Below are 18452 nucleotides of genomic sequence, written 5' to 3' on the forward strand. Positions count from 1 at the left end.
AGTTCAGTAAAGGTTGAAGTAGTGACTGAAGTAAGCCCCGTGGTGGAAATAGTTGTATTGTTGGGTTAGTATCCAGAGCTACAACAACAATGTGTGCTGATTGAACCAAACTAAATAGTTGGAGGATGCGGAAATCAATCCCAATACCTCTAGGATGCTAAACGAGCGCTCTATACCATTTGAGATAATCCCCCTGTGCCTCCAACAAGAAGTATGAAATCTCAATGACCGCACTGCCAAATCCCTCGTCCATAAGTAGGGGTACTTTTTTTAAAGTATGCTTGCTTCAGGTGTCTAAAAGTATTTTTCATGGTAGTTCAGTAAAGGTTGAAGTAGTGACTGCAGTAAGCGCTGTGGTGGAAATAGTTGTATTGTTGGGTTAGTATCCAGAGCTACAACAACAATGTGTGCTGATTGAACCAAACTAAATAGTTGGAGGATGCGGAAATCAATCCCAATACCTCTAGGATGCTAAACGAGCGCTCTATACCATTTGAGATAATCCCCCTGTTCCTCCAACAAGAAGTATGAAATCTCAATGACCGCACTGCCAAATCCCTCGTCCATAAGAAAGATACTTTTTTTTTAAGTATGCTTGCTTCAGCTGTCTAAAAGTATTTTTCATGGTAGTTCAGTAAAGGTTGAAGTAGTGACTGCAGTAAGCCCTGTGGTGGAAATAGTTGTATTGTTGGGTTAGTATCCAGAGCTACAACAACAATGTGTGCTGATTGAACCAAACTAAATAGTTGGAGGATGCGGAAATCAATCCCAATACCTCTAGGATGCTAAACGAGCGCTCTATACCATTTGAGATAATCCCCCTGTGCCTCCAACAAGAAGTATGACATCTCAATGACCGCACTGCCAAATCCCTCGTCCATAAGAAAGGATACTTTTTTAAAGTTTGCTTGCTTCAGCTGTCTAAAAGTATTTTTCATGGTAGTTCAGTAAAGGTTGAAGTAGTGACTGAAGTAAGCCCCGTGGTGGAAATAGTTGTATTGTTGGGTTAGTATCCAGAGCTACAACAACAATGTGTGCTGATTGAACTAAACTAAATAGTTGGAGGATGCAGGCATCAATCCCACTACCTCTCGCATGCTAAGCGAGCGCTCTACCATTTGAGCTAATCCCCCTGTGCCTCCAACAAGAAGTAGGAAATCTCAATGACAGCACTGCCAAATCCCTCGTCCATAAGTAGGGGTACTTTTTTAAAAGTATGCTTGCTTCAGGTGTCTAAAAGTATTTTTCATGGTAGTTCAGTAAAGGTTGAAGTAGTGACTGCAGTAAGCGCTGTGGTGGAAATAGTTGTATTGTTGGGTTAGTATCCAGAGCTACAACAACAATGTGTGCTGATTGAACCAAACTAAATAGTTGGAGGATGCGGAAATCAATCCCAATACCTCTAGGATGCTAAACGAGCGCTCTATACCATTTGAGATAATCCCCCTGTGCCTCCAACAAGAAGTATGAAATCTCAATGACCGCACTGCCAAATCCCTCGTCCATAAGAAAGGATACTTTTTTAAAGTTTGCTTGCTTCAGCTGTCTAAAAGTATTTTTCATGGTAGTTCAGTAAAGGTTGAAGTAGTGACTGCAGTAAGCCCTGTGGTGGAAATAGTTGTATTGTTGGGTTAGTATCCAGAGCTACAACAACAATGTGTGCTGATTGAACCAAACTAAATAGTTGGAGGATGCGGAAATCAATCCCAATACCTCTAGGATGCTAAACGAGCGCTCTATACCATTTGAGATAATCCCCCTGTGCCTCCAACAAGAAGTATGAAATCTCAATGACCGCACTGCCAAATCCCTCGTCCATAAGAAAGGATACTTTTTTTAAAGTTTGCTTGCTTCAGCTGTCTAAAAGTATTTTTCATGGTAGTTCAGTAAAGGTTGAAGTAGTGACTGAAGTAAGCCCCGTGGTGGAAATAGTTGTATTGTTGGGTTAGTATCCAGAGCTACAACAACAATGTGTGCTGATTGAACTAAACTAAATAGTTGGAGGATGCGGGCATCGATCCCGCTACCTCTCGCATGCTAAGCGAGCGCTCTACCATTTGAGCTAATCCCCTGTGCCTCCAACAAGAAGTAGGAAATCTCAATAACAGCACTGCCAAATCCCTCGTCCATAAGTAGGGATACTTTTTTTAAAGTATGCTTGCTTCAGCTGTCTAAAAGTATTTTTCATGGTAGTTCAGTAAAGGTTGAAGTAGTGACTGCAGTAAGCCCTGTGGTGGAAATAGTTGTATTGTTGGGTTAGTATCCAGAGCTACAACAACAATGTGTGCTGATTGAACCAAACTAAATAGTTGGAGGATGCGGAAATCAATCCCAATACCTCTAGGATGCTAAACGAGCGCTCTATACCATTTGAGATAATCCCCTGTGCCTCCAACAAGAAGTATGACATCTCAATGACCGCACTGCCAAATCCCTCGTCCATAAGAAAGGATACTTTTTTTAAAGTTTGCTTGCTTCAGCTGTCTAAAAGTATTTTTCATGGTAGTTCAGTAAAGGTTGAAGTAGTGACTGAGTAAGCCCCGTGGTGGAAATAGTTGTATTGTTGGGTTAGTATCCAGAGCTACAACAACAATGTGTGCTGATTGAACTAAACTAAATAGTTGGAGGATGCGGGCATCGATCCCGCTACCTCTCGCATGCTAAGCGAGCGCTCTACCATTTGAGCTAATCCCCCTGTGCCTCCAACAAGAAGTAGGAAATCTCAATGACAGCACTGCCAAATCCCTCGTCCATAAGTAGGGGTACTTTTTTTAAAGTATGCTTGCTTCAGGTGTCTAAAAGTATTTTTCATGGTAGTTCAGTAAAGGTTGAAGTAGTGACTGCAGTAAGCGCTGTGGTGGAAATAGTTGTATTGTTGGGTTAGTATCCAGAGCTACAACAACAATGTGTGCTGATTGAACCAAACTAAATAGTTGGAGGATGCGGAAATCAATCCCAATACCTCTCGCATGCTAAGCAAGCGCTCTACCATTTGAGCTAATCCCCCTGTGCCTCTAACAAGAAGTAGGAAATCTCAATGACCGTACTGCCAAATCCTTCGTCCATAAGAAGGGATACTTTTTAAAAAGTATGCTTGCTTCAGCTGTCTAAAATTAATTTTCATGGTAGTTCAGTAAAGGTTGAAATAGTGACTGCAGTAAGCCCTGTGGTGGAAATAGTTGTATTGTTGGGTTAGTATCCAGAGCTACAACAACAATGTGTGCTGATTGAACCAAACTAAATAGTTGGAGGATGCGGAAATCAATCCCAATACCTCTAGGATGCTAAACGAGCGCTCTATACCATTTGAGATAATCCCCCTGTGCCTCCAACAAGAAGTATGACATCTCAATGACCGCACTGCCAAATCACTCGTCCATAAGAAAGGATACTTTTTTTAAAGTTTGCTTGCTTCAGCTGTCTAAAAGTATTTTTCATGGTAGTTCAGTAAAGGTTGAAGTAGTGACTGAAGTAAGCCCCGTGGTGGAAATAGTTGTATTGTTGGGTTAGTATCCAGAGCTACAACAACAATGTGTGCTGATTGAACTAAACTAAATAGTTGGAGGATGCGGGCATCGATCCCGCTACCTCTCGCATGCTAAGCGAGCGCTCTACCATTTGAGCTAATCCCCCTGTGCCTCCAACAAGAAGTAGGAAATCTCAATGACAGCACTGCCAAATCCCTCGTCCATAAGTAGGGGTACTTTTTTAAAGTATGCTTGCTTCAGGTGTCTAAAAGTATTTTTCATGGTAGTTCAGTAAAGGTTGAAGTAGTGACTGCAGTAAGCGCTGTGGTGGAAATAGTTGTATTGTTGGGTTAGTATCCAGAGCTACAACAACAATGTGTGCTGATTGAACCAAACTAAATAGTTGGAGGATGCGGGCATCGATCCCGCTACCTCTCGCATGCTAAGCGAGCGCTCTACCATTTGAGCTAATCCCCCTGTGCCTCCAACAAGAAGTAGGAAATCTCAATAACAGCACTGCCAAATCCCTCGTCCATAAGTAGGGATACTTTTTTAAAGTATGCTTGCTTCAGCTGTCTAAAAGTATTTTTCATGGTAGTTCAGTAAAGGTTGAAGTAGTGACTGCAGTAAGCCCTGTGGTGGAAATAGTTGTATTGTTGGGTTAGTATCCAGAGCTACAACAACAATGTGTGCTGATTGAACCAAACTAAATAGTTGGAGGATGCGGAAATCAATCCCAATACCTCTAGGATGCTAAACGAGCGCTCTATACCATTTGAGATAATCCCCTGTGCCTCCAACAAGAAGTATGACATCTCAATGACCGCACTGCCAAATCCATCGTCCATAAGAAAGGATACTTTTTTTAAAGTTTGCTTGCTTCAGCTGTCTAAAAGTATTTTTCATGGTAGTTCAGTAAAGGTTGAAGTAGTGACTGCAGTAAGCGCTGTGGTGGAAATAGTTGTATTGTTGGGTTAGTATCCAGAGCTACAACAACAATGTGTGCTGATTGAACCAAACTAAATAGTTGGAGGATGCGGAAATCAATCCCAATACCTCTAGGATGCTAAACGAGCGCTCTATACCATTTGAGATAATCCCCCTGTGCCTCCAACAAGAAGTATGAAATCTCAATGACCGCACTGCCAAATCCCTCGTCCATAAGTAGGGGTACTTTTTTTAAAGTATGCTTGCTTCAGGTGTCTAAAAGTATTTTTCATGGTAGTTCAGTAAAGGTTGAAGTAGTGACTGCAGTAAGCGCTGTGGTGGAAATAGTTGTATTGTTGGGTTAGTATCCAGAGCTACAACAACAATGTGTGCTGATTGAACCAAACTAAATAGTTGGAGGATGCGGAAATCAATCCCAATACCTCTAGGATGCTAAACGAGCGCTCTATACCATTTGAGATAATCCCCCTGTGCCTCCAACAAGAAGTATGAAATCTCAATGACCGCACTGCCAAATCCCTCGTCCATAAGAAAGGATACTTTTTTTAAAGTTTGCTTGCTTCAGCTGTCTAAAAGTATTTTTCATGGTAGTTCAGTAAAGGTTGAAGTAGTGACTGCAGTAAGCCCTGTGGTGGAAATAGTTGTATTGTTGGGTTAGTATCCAGAGCTACAACAACAATGTGTGCTGATTGAACCAAACTAAATAGTTGGAGGATGCGGAAATCAATCCCAATACCTCTAGGATGCTAAACGAGCCCTCAATACCATTTGAGATAATCCCACTGTGCCTCCAACAAGAAGTATGAAATCTCAATGACCGCACTGCCAAATCCCTCGTCCATAAGAAAGGATACTTTTTTTAAAGTTTGCTTGCTTCAGCTGTCTAAAAGTATATTTCATGGTAGTTCAGTAAAGGTTGAAGTAGTGACTGCAGTAAGCCCTGTGGTGGAAATAGTTGTATTGTTGGGTTAGTATCCAGAGCTACAACAACAATGTGTGCTGATTGAACCAAACTAAATAGTTGGAGGATACGGAAATCAATCCCAATACCTCTAGGATGCTAAACGAGCGCTCTATACCATTTGAGATAATCCCCCTGTGCCTCCAACAAGAAGTATGACATCTCAATGACCGCACTGCCAAATCCCTCGTCCATAAGAAAGGATACTTTTTTAAAGTTTGCTTGCTTCAGCTGTCTAAAGTATTTTTCATGGTAGTTCAGTAAAGGTTGAAGTAGTGACTGAAGTAAGCCCCGTGGTGGAAATAGTTGTATTGTTGGGTTAGTATCCAGAGCTACAACAACAATGTGTGCTGATTGAACTAAACTAAATAGTTGGAGGATGCGGGCATCGATCCCGCTACCTCTCGCATGCTAAGCGAGCGCTCTACCATTTGAGCTAATCCCCTGTGCCTCCAACAAGAAGTAGGAAATCTCAATGACAGCACTGCCAAATCCCTCGTCCATAAGAAAGGATACTTTTTTAAAGTTTGCTTGCTTCAGCTGTCTAAAAGTATTTTTCATGGTAGTTCAGTAAAGGTTGAAGTAGTGACTGCAGTAAGCCCTGTGGTGGAAATAGTTGTATTGTTGGGTTAGTATCCAGAGCTACAACAACAATGTGTGCTGATTGAACCAAACTAAATAGTTGGAGGATGCGGAAATCAATCCCAATACCTCTAGGATGCTAAACGAGCGCTCTATACCATTTGAGATAATCCCCCTGTGCCTCCAACAAGAAGTATGACATCTCAATGACCGCACTGCCAAATCCCTCGTCCATAAGAAAGGATACTTTTTTTAAAGTTTGCTTGCTTCAGCTGTCTAAAAGTATTTTTCATGGTAGTTCAGTAAAGGTTGAAGTAGTGACTGAAGTAAGCCCCGTGGTGGAAATAGTTGTATTGTTGGGTTAGTATCCAGAGCTACAACAACAATGTGTGCTGATTGAACTAAACTAAATAGTTGGAGGATGCGGGCATCGATCCCGCTACCTCTCGCATGCTAAGCGAGCGCTCTACCATTTGAGCTAATCCCCCTGTGCCTCCAACAAGAAGTAGGAAATCTCAATGACAGCACTGCCAAATCCCTCGTCCATAAGTAGGGGTACTTTTTTTAAAGTATGCTTGCTTCAGGTGTCTAAAAGTATTTTTCATGGTAGTTCAGTAAAGGTTGAAGTAGTGACTGCAGTAAGCGCTGTGGTGGAAATAGTTGTATTGTTGGGTTAGTATCCAGAGCTACAACAACAATGTGTGCTGATTGAACCAAACTAAATAGTTGGAGGATGCGGAAATCAATCCCAATACCTCTAGGATGCTAAACGAGCGCTCTATACCATTTGAGATAATCCCCTGTGCCTCCAACAAGAAGTATGAAATCTCAATGACCGCACTGCCAAATCCCTCGTCCATAAGAAAGGATACTTTTTTTAAGTTTGCTTGCTTCAGCTGTCTAAAAGTATTTTTCATGGTAGTTCAGTAAAGGTTGAAGTAGTGACTGCAGTAAGCCCTGTGGTGGAAATAGTTGTATTGTTGGGTTAGTATCCAGAGCTACAACAACAATGTGTGCTGATTGAACCAAACTAAATAGTTGGAGGATGCGGAAATCAATCCCAATACCTCTAGGATGCTAAACGAGCGCTCTATACCATTTGAGATAATCCCCCTGTGCCTCCAACAAGAAGTATGAAATCTCAATGACCGCACTGCCAAATCCCTCGTCCATAAGAAAGGATACTTTTTTAAAGTTTGCTTGCTTCAGCTGTCTAAAAGTATTTTTCATGGTAGTTCAGTAAAGGTTGAAGTAGTGACTGAAGTAAGCCCCGTGGTGGAAATAGTTGTATTGTTGGGTTAGTATCCAGAGCTACAACAACAATGTGTGCTGATTGAACTAAACTAAATAGTTGGAGGATGCGGGCATCGATCCCGCTACCTCTCGCATGCTAAGCGAGCGCTCTACCATTTGAGCTAATCCCCTGTGCCTCCAACAAGAAGTAGGAAATCTCAATAACAGCACTGCCAAATCCCTCGTCCATAAGTAGGGATACTTTTTTTTAAGTATGCTTGCTTCAGCTGTCTAAAAGTATTTTTCATGGTAGTTCAGTAAAGGTTGAAGTAGTGACTGCAGTAAGCCCTGTGGTGGAAATAGTTGTATTGTTGGGTTAGTATCCAGAGCTACAACAACAATGTGTGCTGATTGAACCAAACTAAATAGTTGGAGGATGCGGAAATCAATCCCAATACCTCTAGGATGCTAAACGAGCGCTCTATACCATTTGAGATAATCCCCCTGTGCCTCCAACAAGAAGTATGAAATCTCAATGACCGCACTGCCAAATCCCTCGTCCATAAGAAAGGATACTTTTTTAAAAGTTTGCTTGCTTCAGCTGTCTAAAAGTATTTTTCATGGTAGTTCAGTAAAGGTTGAAGTAGTGACTGAAGTAAGACCCGTGGTGGAAATAGTTGTATTGTTGGGTTAGTATCCAGAGCTACAACAACAATGTGTGCTGATTGAACTAAACTAAACAGTTGGAGGATGCGGGCATCGATCCCGCTACCTCTCGCATGCTAAGCGAGCGCTCTACCATTTGAGCTAATCCCCCTGTGCCTCTAACAAGAAGTAGGAAATCTCAATGACCGTACTGCCAAATCCTTCGACCATAAGAAGGGATACTTTTTAAAAAGTATGCTTGCTTCAGCTGTCTAAAATTAATTTTCATGGTAGTTCAGTAAAGGTTGAAATAGTGACTGCAGTAAGCCCTGTGGTGGAAATAGTTGTATTGTTGGGTTAGTATCCAGAGCTACAACAACAATGTGTGCTGATTGAACCAAACTAAATAGTTGGAGGATGCGGAAATCAATCCCAATACCTCTAGGATGCTAAACGAGCGCTCTATACCATTTGAGATAATCCCCCTGTGCCTCCAACAAGAAGTATGACATCTCAATGACCGCACTGCCAAATCCCTCGTCCATAAGAAAGGATACTTTTTTTAAAGTTTGCTTGCTTCAGCTGTCTAAAAGTATTTTTCATGGTAGTTCAGTAAAGGTTGAAGTAGTGACTGAAGTAAGCCCCGTGGTGGAAATAGTTGTATTGTTGGGTTAGTATCCAGAGCTACAACAACAATGTGTGCTGATTGAACTAAACTAAATAGTTGGAGGATGCGGGCATCGATCCCACTACCTCTCGCATGCTAAGCGAGCGCTCTACCATTTGAGCTAATCCCCCTGTGCCTCCAACAAGAAGTAGGAAATCTCAATGACAGCACTGCCAAATCCCTCGTCCATAAGTAGGGGTACTTTTTTTAAAGTATGCTTGCTTCAGGTGTCTAAAAGTATTTTTCATGGTAGTTCAGTAAAGGTTGAAGTAGTGACTGCAGTAAGCGCTGTGGTGGAAATAGTTGTATTGTTGGGTTAGTATCCAGAGCTACAACAACAATGTGTGCTGATTGAACCAAACTAAATAGTTGGAGGATGCGGAAATCAATCCCAATACCTCTAGGATGCTAAACGAGCGCTCTATACCATTTGAGATAATCCCCCTGTGCCTCCAACAAGAAGTATGAAATCTCAATGACCGCACTGCCAAATCCCTCGTCCATAAGAAGGGATACTTTTTTAAAGTATGCTTGCTTCAGCTGTCTAAAAGTATTTTTCATGGTAGTTCAGTAAAGGTTGAAGTAGTGACTGCAGTAAGCCCTGTGGTGGAAATAGTTGTATTGTTGGGTTAGTATCCAGAGCTACAACAACAATGTGTGCTGATTGAACCAAACTAAATAGTTGGAGGATGCGGAAATCAATCCCAATACCTCTAGGATGCTAAACGAGCGCTCTATACCATTTGAGATAATCCCCCTGTGCCTCCAACAAGAAGTATGAAATCTCAATGACCGCACTGCCAAATCCCTCGTCCATAAGAAAGGATACTTTTTTTAAAGTTTGCTTGCTTCAGCTGTCTAAAAGTATTTTTCATGGTAGTTCAGTAAAGGTTGAAGTAGTGACTGCAGTAAGCCCTGTGGTGGAAATAGTTGTATTGTTGGGTTAGTATCCAGAGCTACAACAACAATGTGTGCTGATTGAACCAAACTAAATAGTTGGAGGATGCGGAAATCAATCCCAATACCTCTAGGATGCTAAACGAGCTCTATACCATTTGAGATAATCCCCCTGTGCCTCCAACAAGAAGTATGAAATCTCAATGACCGCACTGCCAAATCCCTCGTCCATAAGAAAGGATACTTTTTTTAAAGTTTGCTTGCTTCAGGTGTCTAAAAGTATTTTTCATGGTAGTTCAGTAAAGGTTGAAGTAGTGACTGAAGTAAGCCCAGTGTTGGAAATAGTTGTATTGTTGGGTTAGTATCCAAAGCTACAACAACAATGTGTGCTGATTGAACCAAACTAAATAGTTGGAGGATGCGGGAATCGATCCCAATACCTCTAGGATGCTAAGCGAGCGCTCTATACCATTTGAGATAATCCCCCTGTGCCTCCAACAAGAAGTATGAAATCTCAATAACAGCACTGCCAAATCCCTCGTCCATAAGTAGGGATACTTTTTTTTAAAGTATGCTTGCTTCAGCTGTCTAAAAGTATTTTTCATGGTAGTTCAGTAAAGGTTGAAGTAGTGACTGCAGTAAGCCCTGTGGTGGAAATAGTTGTATTGTTGGGTTAGTATCCAGAGCTACAACAACAATGTGTGCTGATTGAACCAAACTAAATAGTTGGAGGATGCGGAAATCAATCCCAATACCTCTAGGATGCTAAACGAGCGCTCTATACCATTTGAGATAATCCCCCTGTGCCTCCAACAAGAAGTATGACATCTCAATGACCGCACTGCCAAATCCCTCGTCCATAAGAAAGGATACTTTTTTAAAAGTTTGCTTGCTTCAGCTGTCTAAAAGTATTTTTCATGGTAGTTCAGTAAAGGTTGAAGTAGTGACTGAAGTAAGCCCCGTGGTGGAAATAGTTGTATTGTTGGGTTAGTATCCAGAGCTACAACAACAATGTGTGCTGATTGAACTAAACTAAATAGTTGGAGGATGCGGGCATCGATCCCGCTACCTCTCGCATGCTAAGCGAGCACTCTACCATTTGAGCTAATCCCCCTGTGCCTCCAACAAGAAGTAGGAAATCTCAATGACAGCACTGCCAAATCCCTCGTCCATAAGTAGGGGTACTTTTTTTAAAGTATGCTTGCTTCAGGTGTCTAAAAGTATTTTTCATGGTAGTTCAGTAAAGGTTGAAGTAGTGACTGCAGTAAGCGCTGTGGTGGAAATAGTTGTATTGTTGGGTTAGTATCCAGAGCTACAACAACAATGTGTGCTGATTGAACCAAACTAAATAGTTGGAGGATGCGGAAATCAATCCCAATACCTCTCGCATGCTAAGCAAGCGCTCTACCATTTGAGCTAATCCCCCTGTGCCTCTAACAAGAAGTAGGAAATCTCAATGACCGTACTGCCAAATCCTTCGTCCATAAGAAGGGATACTTTTTAAAAAGTATGCTTGCTTCAGCTGTCTAAAATTAATTTTCATGGTAGTTCAGTAAAGGTTGAAATAGTGACTGCAGTAAGCCCTGTGGTGGAAATAGTTGTATTGTTGGGTTAGTATCCAGAGCTACAACAACAATGTGTGCTGATTGAACCAAACTAAATAGTTGGAGGATGCGGAAATCAATCCCAATACCTCTAGGATGCTAAACGAGCGCTCTATACCATTTGAGATAATCCCCCTGTGCCTCCAACAAGAAGTATGACATCTCAATGACCGCACTGCCAAATCACTCGTCCATAAGAAAGGATACTTTTTTTAAAGTTTGCTTGCTTCAGCTGTCTAAAAGTATTTTTCATGGTAGTTCAGTAAAGGTTGAAGTAGTGACTGAAGTAAGCCCCGTGGTGGAAATAGTTGTATTGTTGGGTTAGTATCCAGAGCTACAACAACAATGTGTGCTGATTGAACTAAACTAAATAGTTGGAGGATGCGGGCATCGATCCCGCTACCTCTCGCATGCTAAGCGAGCGCTCTACCATTTGAGCTAATCCCCCTGTGCCTCCAACAAGAAGTAGGAAATCTCAATGACAGCACTGCCAAATCCCTCGTCCATAAGTAGGGGTACTTTTTTTAAAGTATGCTTGCTTCAGGTGTCTAAAAGTATTTTTCATGGTAGTTCAGTAAAGGTTGAAGTAGTGACTGCAGTAAGCGCTGTGGTGGAAATAGTTGTATTGTTGGGTTAGTATCCAGAGCTACAACAACAATGTGTGCTGATTGAACCAAACTAAATAGTTGGAGGATGCGGGCATCGATCCCGCTACCTCTCGCATGCTAAGCGAGCGCTCTACCATTTGAGCTAATCCCCCTGTGCCTCCAACAAGAAGTAGGAAATCTCAATAACAGCACTGCCAAATCCCTCGTCCATAAGAAGGGATACTTTTTTAAAGTATGCTTGCTTCAGCTGTCTAAAAGTATTTTTCATGGTAGTTCAGTAAAGGTTGAAGTAGTGACTGCAGTAAGCCCTGTGGTGGAAATAGTTGTATTGTTGGGTTAGTATCCAGAGCTACAACAACAATGTGTGCTGATTGAACCAAACTAAATAGTTGGAGGATGCGGAAATCAATCCCAATACCTCTAGGATGCTAAACGAGCGCTCTATACCATTTGAGATAATCCCCTGTGCCTCCAACAAGAAGTATGACATCTCAATGACCGCACTGCCAAATCCATCGTCCATAAGAAAGGATACTTTTTTAAAGTTTGCTTGCTTCAGCTGTCTAAAAGTATTTTTCATGGTAGTTCAGTAAAGGTTGAAGTAGTGACTGCAGTAAGCCCTGTGGTGGAAATAGTTGTATTGTTGGGTTAGTATCCAGAGCTACAACAACAATGTGTGCTGATTGAACCAAACTAAATAGTTGGAGGATGCGGAAATCAATCCCAATACCTCTAGGATGCTAAACGAGCGCTCTATACCATTTGAGATAATCCCCCTGTGCCTCCAACAAGAAGTATGAAATCTCAATGACCGCACTGCCAAATCCCTCGTCCATAAGTAGGGGTACTTTTTTAAAGTATGCTTGCTTCAGGTGTCTAAAAGTATTTTTCATGGTAGTTCAGTAAAGGTTGAAGTAGTGACTGCAGTAAGCGCTGTGGTGGAAATAGTTGTATTGTTGGGTTAGTATCCAGAGCTACAACAACAATGTGTGCTGATTGAACCAAACTAAATAGTTGGAGGATGCGGAAATCAATCCCAATACCTCTAGGATGCTAAACAAGCGCTCTATACCATTTGAGATAATCCCCTGTGCCTCCAACAAGAAGTATGAAATCTCAATGACCGCACTGCCAAATCCCTCGTCCATAAGAAAGGATACTTTTTTTAAAGTTTGCTTGCTTCAGCTGTCTAAAAGTATTTTTCATGGTAGTTCAGTAAAGGTTGAAGTAGTGACTGCAGTAAGCCCTGTGGTGAAATAGTTGTATTGTTGGGTTAGTATCCAGAGCTACAACAACAATGTGTGCTGATTGAACCAAACTAAATAGTTGGAGGATGCGGAAATCAATCCCAATACCTCTAGGATGCTAAACGAGCCCTCAATACCATTTGAGATAATCCCACTGTGCCTCCAACAAGAAGTATGAAATCTCAATGACCGCACTGCCAAATCCCTCGTCCATAAGAAAGGATACTTTTTTTAAAGTTTGCTTGCTTCAGCTGTCTAAAAGTATATTTCATGGTAGTTCAGTAAAGGTTGAAGTAGTGACTGCAGTAAGCCCTGTGGTGGAAATAGTTGTATTGTTGGGTTAGTATCCAGAGCTACAACAACAATGTGTGCTGATTGAACCAAACTAAATAGTTGGAGGATACGGAAATCAATCCCAATACCTCTAGGATGCTAAACGAGCGCTCTATACCATTTGAGATAATCCCCCTGTGCCTCCAACAAGAAGTATGACATCTCAATGACCGCACTGCCAAATCCCTCGTCCATAAGAAAGGATACTTTTTTAAAGTTTGCTTGCTTCAGCTGTCTACAAGTATTTTTCATGGTAGTTCAGTAAAGGTTGAAGTAGTGACTGAAGTAAGCCCCGTGGTGGAAATAGTTGTATTGTTGGGTTAGTATCCAGAGCTACAACAACAATGTGTGCTGATTGAACTAAACTAAATAGTTGGAGGATGCGGGCATCGATCCCGCTACCTCTCGCATGCTAAGCGAGCGCTCTACCATTTGAGCTAATCCCCCTGTGCCTCCAACAAGAAGTAGGAAATCTCAATGACAGCACTGCCAAATCCCTCGTCCATAAGAAAGGATACTTTTTTTAAAGTTTGCTTGCTTCAGCTGTCTAAAAGTATTTTTCATGGTAGTTCAGTAAAGGTTGAAGTAGTGACTGCAGTAAGCCCTGTGGTGGAAATAGTTGTATTGTTGGGTTAGTATCCAGAGCTACAACAACAATGTGTGCTGATTGAACCAAACTAAATAGTTGGAGGATGCGGAAATCAATCCCAATACCTCTAGGATGCTAAACGAGCGCTCTATACCATTTGAGATAATCCCCCTGTGCCTCCAACAAGAAGTATGACATCTCAATGACCGCACTGCCAAATCCCTCGTCCATAAGAAAGGATACTTTTTTAAAAGTTTGCTTGCTTCAGCTGTCTAAAAGTATTTTTCATGGTAGTTCAGTAAAGGTTGAAGTAGTGACTGAAGTAAGCCCCGTGGTGGAAATAGTTGTATTGTTGGGTTAGTATCCAGAGCTACAACAACAATGTGTGCTGATTGAACTAAACTAAATAGTTGGAGGATGCGGGCATCGATCCCGCTACCTCTCGCATGCTAAGCGAGCGCTCTACCATTTGAGCTAATCCCCTGTGCCTCCAACAAGAAGTAGGAAATCTCAATGACAGCACTGCCAAATCCCTCGTCCATAAGTAGGGGTACTTTTTTAAAGTATGCTTGCTTCAGGTGTCTAAAAGTATTTTTCATGGTAGTTCAGTAAAGGTTGAAGTAGTGACTGCAGTAAGCGCTGTGGTGGAAATAGTTGTATTGTTGGGTTAGTATCCAGAGCTACAACAACAATGTGTGCTGATTGAACCAAACTAAATAGTTGGAGGATGCGGAAATCAATCCCAATACCTCTAGGATGCTAAACGAGCGCTCTATACCATTTGAGATAATCCCCCTGTGCCTCCAACAAGAAGTATGAAATCTCAATGACCGCACTGCCAAATCCCTCGTCCATAAGAAAGGATACTTTTTTAAAGTTTGCTTGCTTCAGCTGTCTAAAAGTATTTTTCATGGTAGTTCAGTAAAGGTTGAAGTAGTGACTGCAGTAAGCCCTGTGGTGGAAATAGTTGTATTGTTGGGTTAGTATCCAGAGCTACAACAACAATGTGTGCTGATTGAACCAAACTAAATAGTTGGAGGATGCGGAAATCAATCCCAATACCTCTAGGATGCTAAACGAGCGCTCTATACCATTTGAGATAATCCCCCTGTGCCTCCAACAAGAAGTATGAAATCTCAATGACCGCACTGCCAAATCCCTCGTCCATAAGAAAGGATACTTTTTTTAAAGTTTGCTTGCTTCAGCTGTCTAAAAGTATTTTTCATGGTAGTTCAGTAAAGGTTGAAGTAGTGACTGAAGTAAGCCCCGTGGTGGAAATAGTTGTATTGTTGGGTTAGTATCCAGAGCTACAACAACAATGTGTGCTGATTGAACTAAACTAAATAGTTGGAGGATGCGGGCATCGATCCCGCTACCTCTCGCATGCTAAACGAGCGCTCTACCATTTGAGCTAATCCCCCTGTGCCTCCAACAAGAAGTAGGAAATCTCAATAACAGCACTGCCAAATCCTCGTCCATAAGAAGGGATACTTTTTTTTAAAGTATGCTTGCTTCAGCTGTCTAAAAGTATTTTTCATGGTAGTTCAGTAAAGGTTGAAGTAGTGACTGCAGTAAGCCCTGTGGTGGAAATAGTTGTATTGTTGGGTTAGTATCCAGAGCTACAACAACAATGTGTGCTGATTGAACCAAACTAAATAGTTGGAGGATGCAGGAAATCAATCCCAATACCTCTAGGATGCTAAACGAGCGCTCTATACCATTTGAGATAATCCCCCTGTGCCTCCAACAAGAAGTATGAAATCTCAATGACCGCACTGCCAAATCCCTCGTCCATAAGAAAGGATACTTTTTTTAAAGTTTGCTTGCTTCAGCTGTCTAAAAGTATTTTTCATGGTAGTTCAGTAAAGGTTGAAGTAGTGACTGAAGTAAGACCCGTGGTGGAAATAGTTGTATTGTTGGGTTAGTATCCAGAGCTACAACAACAATGTGTGCTGATTGAACTAAACTAAACAGTTGGAGGATGCGGGCATCGATCCCGCTACCTCTCGCATGCTAAGCGAGCGCTCTACCATTTGAGCTAATCCCCTGTGCCTCTAACAAGAAGTAGGAAATCTCAATGACCGTACTGCCAAATCCTTCGACCATAAGAAGGGATACTTTTTAAAAAGTATGCTTGCTTCAGCTGTCTAAAATTAATTTTCATGGTAGTTCAGTAAAGGTTGAAATAGTGACTGCAGTAAGCCCTGTGGTGGAAATAGTTGTATTGTTGGGTTAGTATCCAGAGCTACAACAACAATGTGTGCTGATTGAACCAAACTAAATAGTTGGAGGATGCGGAAATCAATCCCAATACCTCTAGGATGCTAAACGAGCGCTCTATACCATTTGAGATAATCCCCCTGTGCCTCCAACAAGAAGTATGAAATCTCAATGACCGCACTGCCAAATCCCTCGTCCATAAGTAGGGGTACTTTTTTTAAAGTATGCTTGCTTCAGGTGTCTAAAAGTATTTTTCATGGTAGTTCAGTAAAGGTTGAAGTAGTGACTGCAGTAAGCGCTGTGGTGGAAATAGTTGTATTGTTGGGTTAGTATCCAGAGCTACAACAACAATGTGTGCTGATTGAAGCAAACTAAATAGTTGGAGGATGCGGAAATCAATCCCAATACCTCTAGGATGCTAAACGAGCGCTCTATACCATTTGAGATAATCCCCCTGTGCCTCCAACAAGAAGTATGAAATCTCAATGACCGCACTGCCAAATCCCTCGTCCATAAGAAAGGATACTTTTTTTAAAGTTTGCTTGCTTCAGCTGTCTAAAAGTATTTTTCATGGTAGTTCAGTAAAGGTTGAAGTAGTGACTGCAGTAAGCCCTGTGGTGGAAATAGTTGTATTGTTGGGTTAGTATCCAGAGCTACAACAACAATGTGTGCTGATTGAACCAAACTAAATAGTTGGAGGATGCGGAAATCAATCCCAATACCTCTAGGATGCTAAACGAGCGCTCTATACCATTTGAGATAATCCCCTGTGCCTCCAACAAGAAGTATGAAATCTCAATGACCGCACTGCCAAATCCCTCGTCCATAAGAAAGGATACTTTTTTAAAGTTTGCTTGCTTCAGGTGTCTAAAAGTATTTTTCATGGTAGTTCAGTAAAGGTTGAAGTAGTGACTGAAGTAAGCCCAGTGTTGGAAATAGTTGTATTGTTGGGTTAGTATCCAAAGCTACAACAACAATGTGTGCTGATTGAACCAAACTAAATAGTTGGAGGATGCGGGAATCGATCCCAATACCTCTAGGATGCTAAGCGAGCGCTCTATACCATTTGAGATAATCCCCCTGTGCCTCCAACAAGAAGTATGAAATCTCAATGACCGCACTGCCAAATCCCTCGTCCATAAGAAAGATAATTTTTTTTTTAAGTGCTTGCTTCAGCTGTGTAAAAGTATTTTTCATGGTAGTTCAGTAAAGGTCGATCCCACTACCTCTCGCATGCTAAGCGAGCGCTCTACCATTTGAGCTAATCCCCCTGTGCCTCCAACAAGAAGTAGGAAATCTCAATAACAGCACTGCCAAATCCCTCGTCCATAAGAAAGATACTTTTTTTTTAAAGTATGCTTGCTTCAGCTGTCTAAAAGTATTCTTCATGGTAGTTCAGTAAAGGTTGAAGTAGTGACTGCAGTAAGCCCCGTGGTGGAAATAGTTGTATTGTTGGGTTAGTATCCAGAGCTACAACAACAATGTGTGCTGATTGAACTAAACTAAATAGTTGGAGGATGCGGGCATCGATCCCGCTACCTCTCGCATGCTAAGCGAGCGCTCTACCATTTGAGCTAATCCCCCTGTGCCTCCAACAAGAAGTAGGAAATCTTAATGACCGCACTGCCAAATCCTTCGTCCATAAGAAGGGATACTTTTTAAAAAGTATGCTTGCTTCAGCTGTCTAAAATTAATTTTCATGGTAGTTCAGTAAAGGTTGAAATAGTGACTGCAGTAAGCCCAGTGGTGGAAATAGTTGTATTGTTGGGTTAGTGAGTTATGGGTGTATGATAGCAGAAAAAAACTGCGAGTCTGGAGTTCCCCCTGCTGGCTGTCTGTGGAATAACATTAGGATCAGTTGATCGTGGAGAAAAGCGAAACATGGTCACTGTTTTCCTGTCTTTTGTCGTGCTTATGCTCACTGCGTCTCAGTGGATCGCTCCAAGGCCTTTCTACTGTAAGCAGAGGAGAGGACAGCCTTCCAGTAGAATAAATAAGAGTCACAGCTCCCAACATTTACTAACAAATGAACAGCTACTAAATCAAAGATCTGTCTCATAAACTACACATGTGCCTACATGTGATAACCAAAGGGGATTTTTGCATTACCCCAAGCGACCACATAATTTGTCCCTTTAATTTAAGTAATAATTCGGTGGTTTGGTGGGATTTCCTCAATTCCAGTGTGTTTCTGCTTGCCACAACAAAGTCAAAAGAGAGAATGAACTGGCACACAGACTAAGATATTAGGACCTGTTTAGTAGCAAAAAGAAAGCTGTCCATCATATCGCAAAGCCATTGTGACAAGTGCTCCTCCTCCCCTGTAGGATAAATAATAATTATTATGATTTATTCTGTATAGCACTTTTCATTACACACAGAATCTCAAAGTAGCTTTAAAAACTCAAATAAACTCAAGGTGATCTGGTACATACTTGGCCGATGGCTTCC

The 18452-nt window shown here is 41.6% G+C and overlaps 12 non-coding genes across 12 annotated transcripts; all 12 read right to left on the minus strand.

Moving 5' to 3' along the window:
- Positions 1 to 2622: 2622 nt before the first annotated feature.
- trnaa-agc lies at positions 2623 to 2695 on the minus strand. The gene has a single exon. It is a non-coding gene; the product is annotated as a tRNA-Ala (tRNA).
- An 865-nt stretch (positions 2696 to 3560) lies between these two features.
- Positions 3561 to 3633, minus strand: trnaa-agc. The gene has a single exon. It is a non-coding gene; the product is annotated as a tRNA-Ala (tRNA).
- A 238-nt stretch (positions 3634 to 3871) lies between these two features.
- Positions 3872 to 3944, minus strand: trnaa-agc. The gene has a single exon. It is a non-coding gene; the product is annotated as a tRNA-Ala (tRNA).
- A 2429-nt stretch (positions 3945 to 6373) lies between these two features.
- Positions 6374 to 6446, minus strand: trnaa-agc. The gene has a single exon. It is a non-coding gene; the product is annotated as a tRNA-Ala (tRNA).
- Positions 6447 to 7935: 1489 nt separating this feature from the next.
- On the minus strand, positions 7936 to 8008 carry trnaa-agc. Its single transcript has one exon. It is a non-coding gene; the product is annotated as a tRNA-Ala (tRNA).
- A 553-nt stretch (positions 8009 to 8561) lies between these two features.
- Positions 8562 to 8634, minus strand: trnaa-agc. The gene has a single exon. It is a non-coding gene; the product is annotated as a tRNA-Ala (tRNA).
- A 1807-nt stretch (positions 8635 to 10441) lies between these two features.
- Positions 10442 to 10514, minus strand: trnaa-agc. The gene has a single exon. It is a non-coding gene; the product is annotated as a tRNA-Ala (tRNA).
- Positions 10515 to 11379: 865 nt separating this feature from the next.
- trnaa-agc lies at positions 11380 to 11452 on the minus strand. The gene has a single exon. It is a non-coding gene; the product is annotated as a tRNA-Ala (tRNA).
- A 239-nt stretch (positions 11453 to 11691) lies between these two features.
- Positions 11692 to 11764, minus strand: trnaa-agc. Its single transcript has one exon. It is a non-coding gene; the product is annotated as a tRNA-Ala (tRNA).
- Positions 11765 to 13566: 1802 nt separating this feature from the next.
- On the minus strand, positions 13567 to 13639 carry trnaa-agc. Its single transcript has one exon. It is a non-coding gene; the product is annotated as a tRNA-Ala (tRNA).
- A 1490-nt stretch (positions 13640 to 15129) lies between these two features.
- trnaa-agc lies at positions 15130 to 15202 on the minus strand. The gene has a single exon. It is a non-coding gene; the product is annotated as a tRNA-Ala (tRNA).
- Positions 15203 to 17512: 2310 nt separating this feature from the next.
- On the minus strand, positions 17513 to 17585 carry trnaa-agc. Its single transcript has one exon. It is a non-coding gene; the product is annotated as a tRNA-Ala (tRNA).
- Positions 17586 to 18452: the final 867 nt, after the last annotated feature.

This window comes from Oncorhynchus gorbuscha, linkage group LG23, assembly GCF_021184085.1.
Source record: "Oncorhynchus gorbuscha isolate QuinsamMale2020 ecotype Even-year linkage group LG23, OgorEven_v1.0, whole genome shotgun sequence".
NCBI classification, from domain to species: Eukaryota; Metazoa; Chordata; class Actinopteri; order Salmoniformes; family Salmonidae; genus Oncorhynchus; species Oncorhynchus gorbuscha.